The 15,255-nt window shown below is 34.6% G+C and overlaps 1 long non-coding RNA gene across 1 annotated transcript; it reads right to left on the reverse strand.

Moving 5' to 3' along the window:
• Nucleotides 1-547: 547 nt before the first annotated feature.
• LOC117152608 lies at nucleotides 548-14,739 on the reverse strand. Its single transcript, XR_004463009.1, has 3 exons — nucleotides 14,662-14,739; nucleotides 7,065-7,068; nucleotides 548-559 (listed from the first exon to the last, which is right to left on the reverse strand). It is a non-coding gene; the product is annotated as an uncharacterized LOC117152608 (long non-coding RNA).
• Nucleotides 14,740-15,255: the final 516 nt, after the last annotated feature.

Raw genomic sequence — 15,255 nt, forward strand, 5'->3', positions numbered from 1 at the left:
GACGATTAATTGTATGCTGCTTAAAACTGGTTATTATTTCTAATTAATAATAATTTGGATCAAGAGCTTGTGACCAAGTCATTATGCATAATTGGTTTCGGATAATGATCGGAAAAATATTGCCGGATTTTGGCATCTCACTGTAAGAATAATAGTCAAAAATATATAATAAATATATAATTAATGTACGTAATATAATATCATAACGAAAATATAATAAATATATAATAAAATATATATGAATAATATAAAATATAAATAAGAATATACGATGAAAGTAATAATATATGACAACATTTAATCGGTGCAAGCATCATCCTAGCTTACGCTTGTCAAATTATTAGGTTGTCCGAAAAGTTTCTTTCGTTTTATGAGGAAATAATAGACGCACAACGTTTTTTGTTTTATATTATTTTGTCGAATTACATATGATACATCTTGTTCTGTTGAGATAAACACCGCGACATATCACAGACTTGGTTTCACGTTTGTATGAAGGTGTACTGTTGTAAAAAATACGTTTGCGAAAGAAAAACATTTTCCGAACAACCTAATACATCTACAAAATGATAAATTCGCGTGGACATCCGCAGCCAAGTCGCAGGTCTTTCTTTATTAAAACGACGAAGACAATAGCAGTAATTGTAGAAATATCAATCTGTATTAATTTTAATTAAGCGAGACACCGACATATTTCCGACTAACGTGACGTAATTGTAAATGTGCTCATAATCGTACGCTCGGTGACGAAATGTGTATGGCTGCCTACGCCACTGGCTACCTACTGAACCTGCTTCGAATCAGGAACGAGTGAACAGTAATTGGAGAGCGAACCGACAACAGGGGGATTATACTCGCGTTTCTAATGAGACGACCGAGAACTTGACCCTTGTACAAGTATGCTTCACGCCCTTCTCGAATTTATTTTCGCCGTTTTGCGTTTTAGATTGACGATAAACCTTTTTATACCGCACATATACATATACATGCAGGCTGGCGTCAGATTTGTATCTTTATTTCCCTTTCACGCCACGCGTGTTTCACTGCACGTACTATCATATCGTTAGGAATCTACTTTTTACGGCATTAATACACCGATATTTTCACTAAAATACACTACAACTGGTCTTGGAAATTCCATTATTTTACATCGAAACGTGTTTAAGATGTATTCAATAGTACTGGCTAACTAGTGGAAATTCTAAACTCCGTATAGAAAATAAACTAAAAATCTACAAAATGATAATAAAACCAATTTAGACGTGCGGAATACCGCTATGGGGGACAGCAACAATGAGCCACATAAATAAACTAGAGTCGCTACAATCGAAGATACTGGGAACAATAGTCAACGTCCCACGGTATGTCAGAAACGAGGACATACGCAAAGACTTAAAAATACCAACGGATAAAGAAGAAATCTGCAGGTACGCAGAAAAATACAAGGAAATAACGGCAACACATCCAAACCAGCTGGCTGCTGAGGCGAGCAAAATAGAAAGAAGACTAAAAAGAAAACACCTCACTGACTTCATTAAAGAAATAAAATAGTTAAACTCGACGATGGTGTCCTCTGCTGGGGGTAACCATCCACATGTTATTTAGCAATTAAGTTAGAAAAATTTACCAAATGTCCAGCTGGACAAATTGTAAAGTACCAAATTAAATAATAAAAAAGGAAAAAAATAGTAAATGCTGCTGTTCAATTACAAGCATACGCACAAACATATAATTACAACACTCGAGCCTCGAACATATTCGTATGTTAGCACAACGTTGACTTCTATGTTCTATATTTGAAATAGATGCGGGTGAAACAGTAAAAATGTTTTGCAGTTGTGTTGGACTATTGCAAGAAGCGAGTGTGTGTGTGACTGGGAAAATTTAATCAACGTACTGTAAATGTTCCTTTACGCATGGATTGTAACACGAATGGGACAGGGGCATGGCAATCATTTATTTAGTATGAGTAGCCGATGATTTCCTGCCTTTTCTTTTTTTTTTTTGTTGATTAGCGACAGTTAGTTTTTTGAAGAGTAAATCAGAGATATAGACTTGCCTTTGTCAACAAGAAATTAATTAAATTATATATTTATTACAACAAGAATTATTATATCTTTTTATTTACTGCCTTTAAACAACAGCAGTGTATCGAAGTATAGCCAGAAAGTAAAATACTTTTGACTTAAAACAAACCGTTGTTCAAATATTTTTAAAAAAGTTGACTAAAAGTGAATTTTCATGTCTCAAAAATATTCAGGCGCTTTAGGAATTGATGTTGAGAAAGCTGAAATGGCAATTATTTTGGAGTTTAATATTTTGTACGGTGTCCTTTTTGTTCAATAACATGTTTTAATAAATTTAATACGTCGAAGGTTATTCTTTTATTAGTAATCGACGCAGTATTTTATTCCTTTGTTAAACAAATTTATTATTTTTCCTTAGTGTTTGTTGTTGTTTTCTATTAATTCTACAGTCCAGTTTATTCCATAGTAATAGTGAAATTTGTATAAAAAACTCATTATCTTAGTTTGAGAACATAAAAGTTATGCATCTGTTAATATTTTTTTATGCGCTATATTGCAAGTTCAATTTACCAAATGTCCAGCTGGATAAATTGTAAAGTACAAATTAAATAATGAAGAAAAAAATATCGCGAGTTGTCAATACTTGTTAAGCAAATTGTTTTAAATATGAAAAAACAGCACGACAATGAATGTCTGCACTGAGACAACGTCATTATTATTATAATCAGTCGATCTGGGTTATCTGCAGATGTTTATTCGTCTATTAGGTCAGTAGGCTGTGTTCTTTTAAGCCTACGCGGCATATATCGATCGTATGTGTTATTGACTAACATATTGATTAACACGAGTTTCTATTCATTCTTTGTAACTGATGATTGCTTTAATTATTTCTTTCCTTATTGTAATGACATTCAAATTTTTTCTCATTTCTTCGTTTCTAACGAATCGTACGGCGCAAACGATTGGGCGTCAGACAATAGACTGTTGGACCTCAAGTTGTTGCTTTTCGCCGCCACACTCCCATTGTGGCATACAGTTTCGCCTCGAAATAAGCAACACGCTCGAGACAGGCCAGTTGCTTATTACCACATCGCGGATGTTTCTCCATTTTTGGGAACCTTAAGGTTTCAAAAATCAACAGAGCGCATATAATATGCAAAAATATATATTAATTTTTTATTTATTTATTTAATTATCAAGTAATTATTATTTATTTGTTAACTTCAAATTTACTATTTTTATTATTTTTTATTTATTTATTTTTTATTTTAATTTTTATCTAGATTCCGTTTCCTTAATTATATTCATAAAAATATACAAATGCATAAACATCCTCAAGCTACTCATTACGCGAAAAAAGAAGTCGAAAATATAGAATAAAAATTTTTAGTTTGAGGCTTTGTTTTCGAGAAAATCGACTTTGAATTTTCGCTCGGCACGCGTGCACTTTATCACGTCTCGTTATAACGGATCTCACTATAGATTTTAAAAAAAATTAAAAAAAAAATAAAAAAAGAATTTTCATTCTATATTTTCGACTTCCTTTTTCGCGTAGAATCATCCCCTTTCCGCTTGTACTACCAGTTACCAACCACCCTGTATATTCTATTCTCTTTCGACTGAATGATGTCACCGTTCGTTCGACCACAAAATTTATGGCTTTCTATTCGTTTCTGGATCTCTCAGTCTGTCGACAACTCCAAATAAATAAGAGTTACTTATTTGAATTTAGAAACTAGTTGCTTATTTGGATCCAAAAACTAGTTACTTACTCCGACTCAGGAACCAATTGCTTGTTTTGACTCAGAAACCAGTTATTTATTTCACATCAGAAACCAGTTGCTTATTTGGACCAGAAACCGGTTAGTTATTTCGAGGAAAACCTTGACCATATGGCTAGATTAACTTTATTATAATTTTATAGATCTGCAATTTATTTCTCACATCGAGCATTTGCTCTTTCGTCGATCAGCCACGCCACGTATCTCTTTTTCAACCAAATCTGTTTTGGATTTTTACGATAATGTGCCTCTTCCATGTCAATTTGAAGTTCAAATGCAATCCCAAATAATACTAACATGTATCAACTTTTATATTATTATTATTATATTATTATTTATTATATCCATTATTACTATTCGTCGTTATTACTATGGAGAATCGCGATGCCATGAAATCTTACGCTAAACAGATAGTCCCGAGGAACCGGGTCTCGCGTTCACATCCTGTGTACCGTATAATATTCTGTTGCTTTGATGATAGGGCTACAGAAGAACATATCCGGCCTCTATCGAACGGAAACATAAATTTCCGTACGATTTAACTATAGTATGGGAAAAGTAATTTGGCCAGCAATTAAGAGAGAATGGCGAGAGCGGAGTCGAAGCTAGTACAGAAGGTATAGAAAGCTGCTAAATAATATACACATAGCCTTATCCTTCCCTTCAATTATCCCTGCGTACGTTTTTATGCTGCAGCATGATGGTCGGCTCTCGTCATTAGCAACCCGATATCGGATCGGTTGCGAGGGAACCTTTCGCCTTTGATATAGTTTATTTGGATCGTTTAAAGAGGGACAACACAAAATTTTGTTGTTGCTTATCGATTTTGCTCGCTAACGTCTGTGAAAAGCCACCGAATTAATTCTGATGCACTGGCCTCCATCGTTAAAGGTCCTGTCTCGCATTTTTTTCCATTTCATTCAATGTCTTCAATGAAACGTGTATTTTAGGAGCGTCATGATACGAAATAATCGAAAATCTCAGTGCGAAAACCGACCCGAGCAAGTGCACAATTTTAAAAGTCGTGGGAAATTGAATAAAACTGAATCAAATACGACTTGTTTAAGCAATCACGCCAATATTTTGGATGTAAAATGGCACTAATGCGACGAATGATACAGAAAATGATACCTTTTATGTTTTTGAAAAATGTCCCTGGGAAATCTTCCTTGATATTTGGACCTGCCCTGTTCATGTAACAAAATACTGGAAATTTGAAATGAAATATTTCGTTTCTTCGCATCTTTATTTTTGCTTCACCTTTTTTCGTGTTCCATAATCAGTTTCCCAGATAAAACACTGACAACTGATTGGCACGTATTTACTGCCAGGTGATTGATATAATTCTTGTCAGCCCGAAGAAATTTCGAATCGATAAGAAGAAAGACAGGCAATTAATAGAAAAGATTTACTAAACGTTCGAAACACATTGGCTGATAGATTGACGCTACATTAACACCATCGTTGACGCTGTATTTGAGAATAAAAGCCGGGTAAGTTCTGGACATGGCCGATTCTTCTTCCCAAAGATCACATGGATAAGTTCAGGAATTGTTATGAACGCATCGGACTTCTCTGATTCTTGTACCGATCAATCGGCGATGTATAGAAATATATAAAACTTCAACAAGTACAATCTTTGTAAAAGATGGACTTGCCCGATTTTTGTACCGACTTCTTCCATTCTATTCAATTCAATTGAATCCTGTGTGAACATTAAAATTGTCAAGAGGGATTTGAAGGGCTACAATTAGAGAATGACAAAAGTAGTAATTTAGCCATTAGTTTCTAAAGTCTACTATCTTATTCGTCCGAGAACGGGATTCTGTAGTGGCGTGCGAATAAAGAGCAGAAATATATTTCGTGGCATTCGATGCTCATCGACAAATGGACAGTCCTCGTTCATGTAAAGGAAGCACACGGTCGCGTGTACGCATGTTATGTTTGCGTACGTCCTCCAGGGTAACTTCAGAAGTTTACCCTTAATCACGAAATGGACTTGGATTGGAAATGGCAAACTCTCCAGCCCACGCCGCTCAAACTTTAGTTAGTGACACTCGATGCGCTTTGAAGTTGAACGAGCTTTGCTAGTGCTCCCTCTTTCCATCCATGATCGTGCTTATTAGCGAAAATGCCTCGACCTGTTCGACCGATTCTTCCGGTATCGAACAGCTTTCAGATAAAATCAGCCTTTTCACTGACGTAGGACGATTTGAATAATTAGAAACGTTTAATTAAACTAATGTGAGAGTGGCTATATATGTAGATGGGATATTCACTGTTCCTCTTTGTTACATCTATTTGCTGTATCGATTTCTGAATGAAAGAAATTTCTTTGTGCGAGTCTTATTTTTGCCGAAGTTTCGTATTATTCGAGGTGTTTTCAGCTTTAGCATAATTTCATTTTTCCCAAAATTTTAACACGAACAGTACGAAAGTGTTAACAGCCAGATATTGTGAAAGCAGGTAATCAAATTTTCAACCGGTAAGATAATTAATTAAATGTCAATACGCGTACAACATTATACTATCAAAAGTTCTATGAATTTATAAAAGTTTATACGATTTATGAACACTGCGTTAGCTTCATACTCAACGATGTTTTTACTGTAGAGATGTTCCTATTTCAATCAAGATATCTTTTACTTCTCACACCTAGATATGTAATTATATTTGTAACACGATTTTAATATTTTACACTTCTCATCGCTAACTGCAAATCTCTTGCGTGCAAGTGATCGGATCTTTCGCAAATTAGAGAATTTACTTTCAATTACACGCAGGTATTCAGCATTCAGGAATGGCTATTATATAGTGCTGTGAATGATTATAGATTCAAAGACGTTTCCTGCATTATTTCTTCGATGCTTCTAAGAAACCACTGATCATACTTGAATATGTTAAATGAAATTGTTTTTGTAAAGAGAAAATTGAACGCTGTAGGATATCAGATGTTCCATGGCGAATTATTGCCTTTCATAACCGAAATGGAAGGAAAAAAGATAATTTTTCAACGAAACAATGCTCCTCTTGATAAAGCAGTCAGTACAAAAAAGTGGTTTTAAGATTTCTGAATAGAATTGTTACCGTATCCAGCATTGAATCGTAAGCTGATTTCGCTCGAGAAACTGTGAAGGAGCTTTTTAGCAAAAAAAATTTACGATCAGGAGAAGCCACTTATAGAAAATACCTATAATAAAAAAAAAAATACCAATTTAAAGGAAGAATAAAATCCGCGTGGGCGAATATTCAAAACGAAACTTTAAATAAGATTAGGGGATAGCGTACGTAAGAGATTAATAAGAATAATCAAAAATAAAGAAAAATCCATTAAATACTGAATGAAAAGGTAACAAAATTTTATTTACATCGAGTTTATATTCTTGCAGAGCCACAAACACAGTTTTAAGAGGAAATTTCATTTCTTGGAAACTTTGAAAGAAGAAAATCTTAGTTTGTATTTTTGTATTATATTCTAATGTGAAATTATATAAACGGTTTTGTCGATTTCCGGTTTTGATAATACAAAAAATGTAAAAACGAGTCTATGTTTATGACTTATTCACGGCATTGTATAATAACTAGTCAAAGACAGGCTAATTTTAACACACCTAGCGTGGAAATTTCGCCGCTGACGATTATGATTCGCGTGTTAGATTCGGAAGTAGCTGGAATTCTTCTTACTGTCGTAGTCGGTTAGTTTCGTGTCTGATTTCTCGAAGGCTTCCTTGCAATGCAACCCACGCAACAAGAAAAACTAAGAAATCGTGCTCCGTACCATGTTTCCAAAGTTATTATCTGATTCGACATAAATTTCGTATCGCCTGATCGTGTAGCAATTTATGACACAGTTACCCAAGCTTCAATAAAAGTAATTTTCTTAATGTTGCTTAAATTAAGGAATCACAATGGATTGTTTGGCGAAGCTCTGATTCAATTAATGGCGAAAAGAAATGTTACGGGACATGATATTGGAATTAAAAAGTATTAGGTTGCTCCAAAAGTTTCTTTTGTTTTAAAAGGAAATAATAGATGCACAACATTTTTTGTTTTATATTATTTTATTAAATTATGTATGATCCATTTTGTTCTATTGGAACATCATCTTCTTCTATTTTTAATAAAGGAGACGAAGAGTTTTAAAGCTACGTGAAATTAACGACATCTTTCCTGACAGACTAGAAAAATTTACCGAATATCCAACTGGACAAATTGTAAAGCACAAATTAAATAAAAAAGAAGAAGAAGTAAAAGAAAAAAAATCTTTCCTGACAGAAAAAACATCGCATAAAAATAAATGACGTCCTGGGGTATCAAATATTATACTCCGTGCAAATATGGGAAAAGATAATTGGAACTGTAAATAAAGTAAATTGAATTTCTCTGTATTTCTTTTTAATAATTGTCAATATTTTTTACATTTTGCTTTAACGCAAAAAAGTAGTTTATGATACATCACAAAATGTAATGAACCTATATGCAGTAAGCTATAAACTTAACGTATAGGTGTAAAGTTTTATGTGAATTTGCTACAAATTCGTTGTTTGATATTTATTTTTATGTTATAGCGCAGTATTACATGTAGCTCCTTGCAGAAAATATTTTCTACCCTTATCTTTTTCATGCTCCTGTTCTTTGAAATTGCACATTATGCATTTCAAATTATAATACTTTTATAATACTACTTTTTATAATATCTTTTCGCATTATAGGATTTATACGTTATTAAGAAGAATCGTAAAATACTGCACACACGGTAATTTTAAAAAGTTTCTGACCAAACAGTAACTTCTTCTTTTTTTTTTTATTTATTTAATTTTTACTTTACGATTTGTCCAGCTGGGCATTCGGTAAATTTTTCTAGCTTTAAAACAGTAACTTGGAAATGTCTTTCTTAATATCATTATCCATTTAAGACTTTAATAACATTCGTCTTAGAAGGAACTTGGTAAAATTTGAAATATATGCTGCAACTGCTAAAACTTGACAAAAGTAAAATTATATGCTGCACTCGTACGATGCATTAATTTCAAGAATCTTTTATCTCAATGGCATAATGTAGTCCCGACTGCAGCAGAAACTTTTAACAGCCGCTATATCACGATGTAGAGATATTAAAATCTGTAGCGAACATTGTTTATTCATTATTTATTAATAACGCATATACATGCATTAATTGTTGAGGTTTTATCTCGAAATAGAGAGAGGAAATTTTTTTATTATTTAATTTGTACTTTACTATTTGTCCAACTGGACATTTGGTAAATTTTTCTAACTTGATTGTTAAATAACATATGGATGGCTACCACCAGCGAGATACCATCTTCGAATTTGACTATTTTATTTCTTTCATGAGGTCAGTGGGGTGTTTTCTTTTTAGTCTTCTTTCTATGAGAGTTTTGCTCGCTTCAGCAGCCAGTTGGTTTGCATGTGTTGCCGTTCTTCCCTTGTATTATTTTATTATTTATTTATTATTGTTTAGTCTGTGCCTTTCGGCTTTGGACGAACTTTCGGTTTTACATTTCTTATATCTAATTCTCTTCTTATATGTCTACCTCCCCTCTTTTCCATTCTATTCTATTGCACTATCTGGCTTATTCTACCTTTAAAAACTAAGCATTAGGAACTATAAATTATCAACTAATTACTAAAAACTATTGTACCTTTGATATTTGGCCTCCTTGTTGTACCTCCTTCTTGTCGTTTGTCCTTCTCTTCTCTATTATTGCCTTCAGTTCTGCTAAACCTTCTTCAGTCTCTTTCAGCGTTTTTCTTATGTCTTTTGGTCCTCCCGTTATTTCACATTCTTCTATTACATGTTTTAGGTCTTCTTCTTTCCTTCTGCATAGTCTGCATCTTTTTCCCCTCTCTTCTTTCCAGTATTCCCTTCGCTACACATTTCGAATATATTCCACGCTTCGTATAATTCGAAATTCTTCCTCGCTCTGCGTTTCTCTTTAGCTATGTTTCTGTAGTGTATATTATACTTGGATTCCCTTATCCTTTTCCCCTTCTCTTCTGTTTCTCTCTTTCTTCTTTCTTCTATAATTTGGCCTGCTGTCATCCTTTCTTGCTTCTCTCTTGTTTCTATCTGCATCCCTCCTTTTCTCACCTCTTCTAGTACCTTCTTTCTCTTTCTTGCTCTTTTCCCTTCCTGGCCATTCCCCCATTCTCTCTCTCTTTCTTTATGTACTTCTTTACTAATTCCTTTTTTGATTTAAGGGCTTTCTCTTCGTACCTCGCTGCTCTTTTTAATGCTTTTTTTCATTTCTATTAATTTGCATTCCTTTATCAGTATATAATTTGGTGCCGTCCTTCCCTTGTATTTTTCTGCGTACCTGCAGATTTCTTCTTTAACCGTTGGTATTTTTAAGTCTTTGCGTATGTCCTTGTTTATGACATATCATGGGGCATTGACTATTGTTCTCAGTATCTTCGATTGTAGCGACTTTAGTTTATTTATGTGGCTCATTGCTGCTGTCGCCCATAGCGGTATTTCGTACGTCCAAATTGGTTTTATTCTCGTTTTGTAAATTTTTAGTTTATTTTTATCCTGAGTTTAGAGTTTCCACTAATTAGCCAGTACATATGTCTTCTTCTTATTCGTATTTTGTTTATAATTGATTTAGTATGTTGTTTCCATATAAGTTGTCTAAGTGAAGTTATATAGGAAAAAGTTGTGCAAAATACCGATTTCTACAGTATATCCAAAAATCGTCGAAATCGGAGAGTAGTTAGTCTTTCTACAGTTCCATCCGAAGAAGGACAAAGACACAATAAGACGGATGTATAACGTTTCCCAAAATACTTTCAACGAGAATTATACAACTCTGAGAAGCAATGGAATAACCTTTGCGCTCGAGAGGCTATTTTCCGTCACCACGGCGTTTCGTATGGCAATTCGAGAAGACAATGAGAGGTGACAATCCCTATTTATGCTAGATTTCGACCTCTCCAATTGATGAGAGCGCAATATTGCTGCGTAAATAGGTTCCTTAGCTCTTTATATTGCTTGTTATGAAGTGTAAAGTGTTATACTGTAAGATTGAGATGAAATATTTATGCTCAAATTCTTCCGAAACTATGGTTCTGGCAACGTCTGCAACGTTAATTTAGATTCGACGATCGTGGCAGAAGTATTATAGTTTCGTAAATTTAGAAGCTCTAAAAAAATGGATTTGGAAACTTGTTTAATTAATTCATATATTCTGTAAAAAAGCAAAGGAACGAAAGACCACTTAACCACCTGCGATTTATAAAAACTTTAGTAGACCAGTTGAGAGGAGGTATTCGACAGCCGCAAGATCGAGCTTCACGTCGACTGCTAATTGTGATGAAATTCGGTTAAATGAGAAACTCCATGTAATTTTAACAGGAAGAAAACAAAATTGTAAGGTGTGTTTTTACCGAAACAAAGCAGAAGAAGGACACGACACAACTTATAATTGCGATAATTGTCCCGACAAGCCAAGGGATGCATCTTGGCAGATGTTTTATAAATCATCGTAAAGAAAATACAGAAGAAATATTAAAAGATGTTATGTTGAAAGATGTAAATGTATATAAATTATTAAAATATAATGTTTTTTAAGTTAATTTTTATATAAAATCATTTTATATTACCCACAAGACAATCGCAAAATCACCTCGACCGAAAAGGCCGTCGAGTGCAAAGGGTTAAGATTGAAATTTAAAGAAATTCATATAGACGAGAATATCGCTTTTAACAAATTAAAAGTCGATAAAAATTGATAGCAATTAACGAAGAAATGATATTTAGATTTTCCACCGCTCACGATTGCTGATGAGAAACCGTCTTCACGAAAAACCGAGTCATTGAGAATAATGATATATACAGTCCACGTCATAATAGAGTGGGTAGTGCGTAGCAGATGGCACGTGACTCACGCGTTAACCACTCCCGTGATATACTCCGTGAGCCACCCCGTCGCGGCAGCGATTCGTAAATAAATTAGCCTCTATCGGATCTCGAGATAACGCGTTATTTATGGTCAGCTCGTGACGGTGCACCCTTAGGAAAAAGTGGCGGGCCGCAGGTAAAGCTGATCGCTCGGCTCGCTTAATCTTAATGCAATAGAAGGGATCGACTCGGGCCGCTTCGTGAATCGGGGTGCGTTCAGGTAGAATAAGTGGACTTTGCGGTTCGCCGTTTAACAACGATCATTTTTCCATCCACCGCATTGTCGGACGCCGTCAATTTTATGTTTCCTTCTAATTTCGAATCACGATAATTAAGTAACCCATTGAGAATCGAGTACACAATTATTTGCACCTTTTACTATTACAAGGCTACTCAGGTATATGTATCATTGAAAAGTAAGTGAAGAAGACAAATGATAGGAGATGAAATTGAAAAGTTTTGATTTTTTGTTAGAAGATGTTCTACATAGCGATGAGTATATCGTATTACAGAATTTCAATGCAATTTTTATTTCTAAATAGTTATTAATAATGTTAAAAAATTATAACACAACGTGGCCTTTGTAGAAAAAATATAACGTTGTACGTTAGTTAATTGTTTTTAGATTTTTGTCTATGTCATCTATCTAAATGAATTGATCATTGATTTCCTTTTACAGCTAAGAGGTGGCACATACAGGCTTTTCTGCAGATACACTTCTTTTTTATCAATTTGGACTACTTTAAACACATAAGCAGTTTTCTTTTCCTCCTGAAAAACTTGTCTCGTTGCACTTAGGTAATTTTTCACAAACACCCTTCAATTAATATTCCACATAAAAAAAAAAAAGAAATATTACCTTTATAGATATATTTATCATAAGGAGGTAACATAAATAATCGAAGGTAACAAAAATAAATTCCAAACTGAAATGAAAATTCAAAAAAAGAAAAAAAAATAACGTAATTCTCTAAGCTAAAGAGATCTCCTTTCGTCTGATATTTATCTTTCTATAATTCCATCTTTATACTCGTCTTCACGCGTATTTTAATTCTTCAGCATTCAATTCAATTTTCTTCATTTTGCTACGTCCAGGCGTTTCAAGCGAGAAATGCCAAAAGTCATAAACTGTAATTCCACGTAAAAAATTACTTTTCCTACTAATGATGATCGACATATCTCGTGCACCTGGAATGCACACGTTCCAAGAAAAGGGGAGATATATTCGCGAAAATGTCACATCCGATATTGCTTTTAAATTGGGTTTTCGGTCGTGTTTTACGGCGTGTTACGTCGCGTAACACTCTACCTAGCCCAGACTATACTGCGGGCAATATGGCAACCAGATGTCTTCGGATACTCGCAGCGTATCCTCCATAGTTTCAAGTACCTGCCATAAATCTCATAGATTTCCTAGAAAAGTACCTTCAAACCAAAAAAACGTCTGTTTCCGAAGAATTTCCAAAGACTATTGTCTACCACGGCTTGACAAGGGAAAGTTAGTTTTTCTCACGTACGCTGCAACTTTCCTCCCACTAACTACTTTCTCTCGAGGGCGGTTAAGACCCTTCGTTTAACCAATTAACAACGAAGGCTATTCCCTCACTCTCTTAACTAACATCGGCACCAACAAATCCGATGGTCCCGTGCGCTAGACACACCTATCCTTAGCTTTCCTCCGAGACAGCATCGTCTCCCAAGACAGTACTGATTTTACATCCTTCGAACGGTCAACATCCTTCCACCGGGTATACACACCCGCAGATCAGTCACTCACTCATCTCGTACATACGCACCAGTGTAACTACCTACGTTATAAGTTGTGGAATAAACGGTGAAATATAACTTACTACTGTGTCATATTCATTTAACCACCTCTGTTATCTTAACCGAAACAGGGGAACGACTACTTCGCGGCGTCGATTCACCGAATCGTAGCGAGAATTTACGCCTCTTGCTGACGCGTTTTCCTCGCGACCGCGTCTCTCCGCGAACGGTCGTAACACGGCGGTTGAAACAACTCGACGACGTTCTTTCAGTTTAAGTTTTCTTCGAAGAACAGAACTCGGAATAGATGATTGTCCATTTCAACGAATACGAGATAAAATGGTAAAAAGAGGGATAGAATACATATAGAATGGTCGGATAATAGAGGTAGAAATAGAGTAGAATACGTGAGCGTAGGGGTCTTTGTTATCGATCAGCAAGCCAGGTGCACCACGCCCACTTATCAATTAACAACATTTCAAACGACCACGTCGAAACTTTTGGCAAAACAGAAGTCGCAGTTATTTCTCTTCGATGTACTATACGGTATGATCGAACGAGAGTTTTGTGCTTTTAAGAGCCATAAAGAAGTTTTAATAATATAGTCGAACCTCAAGGGAAGAGCTAAAATCTTTGAGTTATAGAGGTTTCGACTCAGCGAAATTTCCGAGTAAAGGAGGTTTAACGAACAAAAATTTAACGCACAGAAACTTTGTACAAAGGCACAATCGAAGATCTCGGTGTAAAAATTGAGCAGACCCAGTTTTTAGAAAAATTGTATTTATTAAAGTTTTATGTATTTTTATACGTTGCCGATTGATTGAAGACGTACGTAAATAAAACATTTTTTTATTATTATTTAATTTGTTCTTTATAATTTGTCCAGCTGGATATTTAAATTTTTATATTAAATTTTTCTAAAAATAAAACGTATATACGCGACCGTGTGCTTCTATTTATCGATGAACATCGAATGTCACGAAATATGAACTGTTTATTTTGAAAGTGGTAAAGTATTTTCTTGCTGCATCGGGAAAATTAAAGGTTAGCATATTAGTCAATTTACAGATATAAATTAATTATGTCAAGTTTGGCAATATTTTTATTAATTTATTAATATGTAATTTGATTATATAAATGTCTTTTAGGCGAATTTAACTAAAACAATATACAGTGGCAAGCAAAAGTGTAAACACACTATGCTGATTTTATGTAAAAGGCGATAATACGACTAATTTTTCAAGTGATCTTAGGATGCTTAGGATCCCCGTCTTGTTGAAATACTACTTCACGTTCATTGTATCCAATAGAATTAACTACAAAAGGTAAATTACTTTGTAGAATGGTCAAATAATGCTCTTTTCGCATTATACCTTCGAACTAAGGGACCAACACCTCTGTGAGTAAAGCAACCCCAACACCTAATTGAGCCACCTCCAAACTTCATAGTTTGCTTTATACCACCTGGTTGATCATTATTCTCCGATGAAGTATAATAGCAGGACCTTCCGTCGGATTCGAATCTCTTAATTTTTGTTTCGTCACTCTATATAACCCTTTTCCAATCTTCGGTCGTCCATTCTTTGTAGGTGTCAACAAATTGTTTTCGTAATTTAATATTTTTGTCTGAAAGTTACCTTCTTTTACTTTCTTTCTGGTTTACTTTCTTTTTCCTTCGCTCATAAACCAATTCTCTTTAAAGAGCGACGAGTAGTCCACTCGCTAGCACTTATTTCGATTTCCTGAGCAGCAATTTTTG

Source organism: Bombus impatiens, unplaced genomic scaffold (genome assembly GCF_000188095.3).
Source record: "Bombus impatiens unplaced genomic scaffold, BIMP_2.2 scf_0013, whole genome shotgun sequence".
Taxonomy (NCBI): domain Eukaryota; kingdom Metazoa; phylum Arthropoda; class Insecta; order Hymenoptera; family Apidae; genus Bombus; species Bombus impatiens.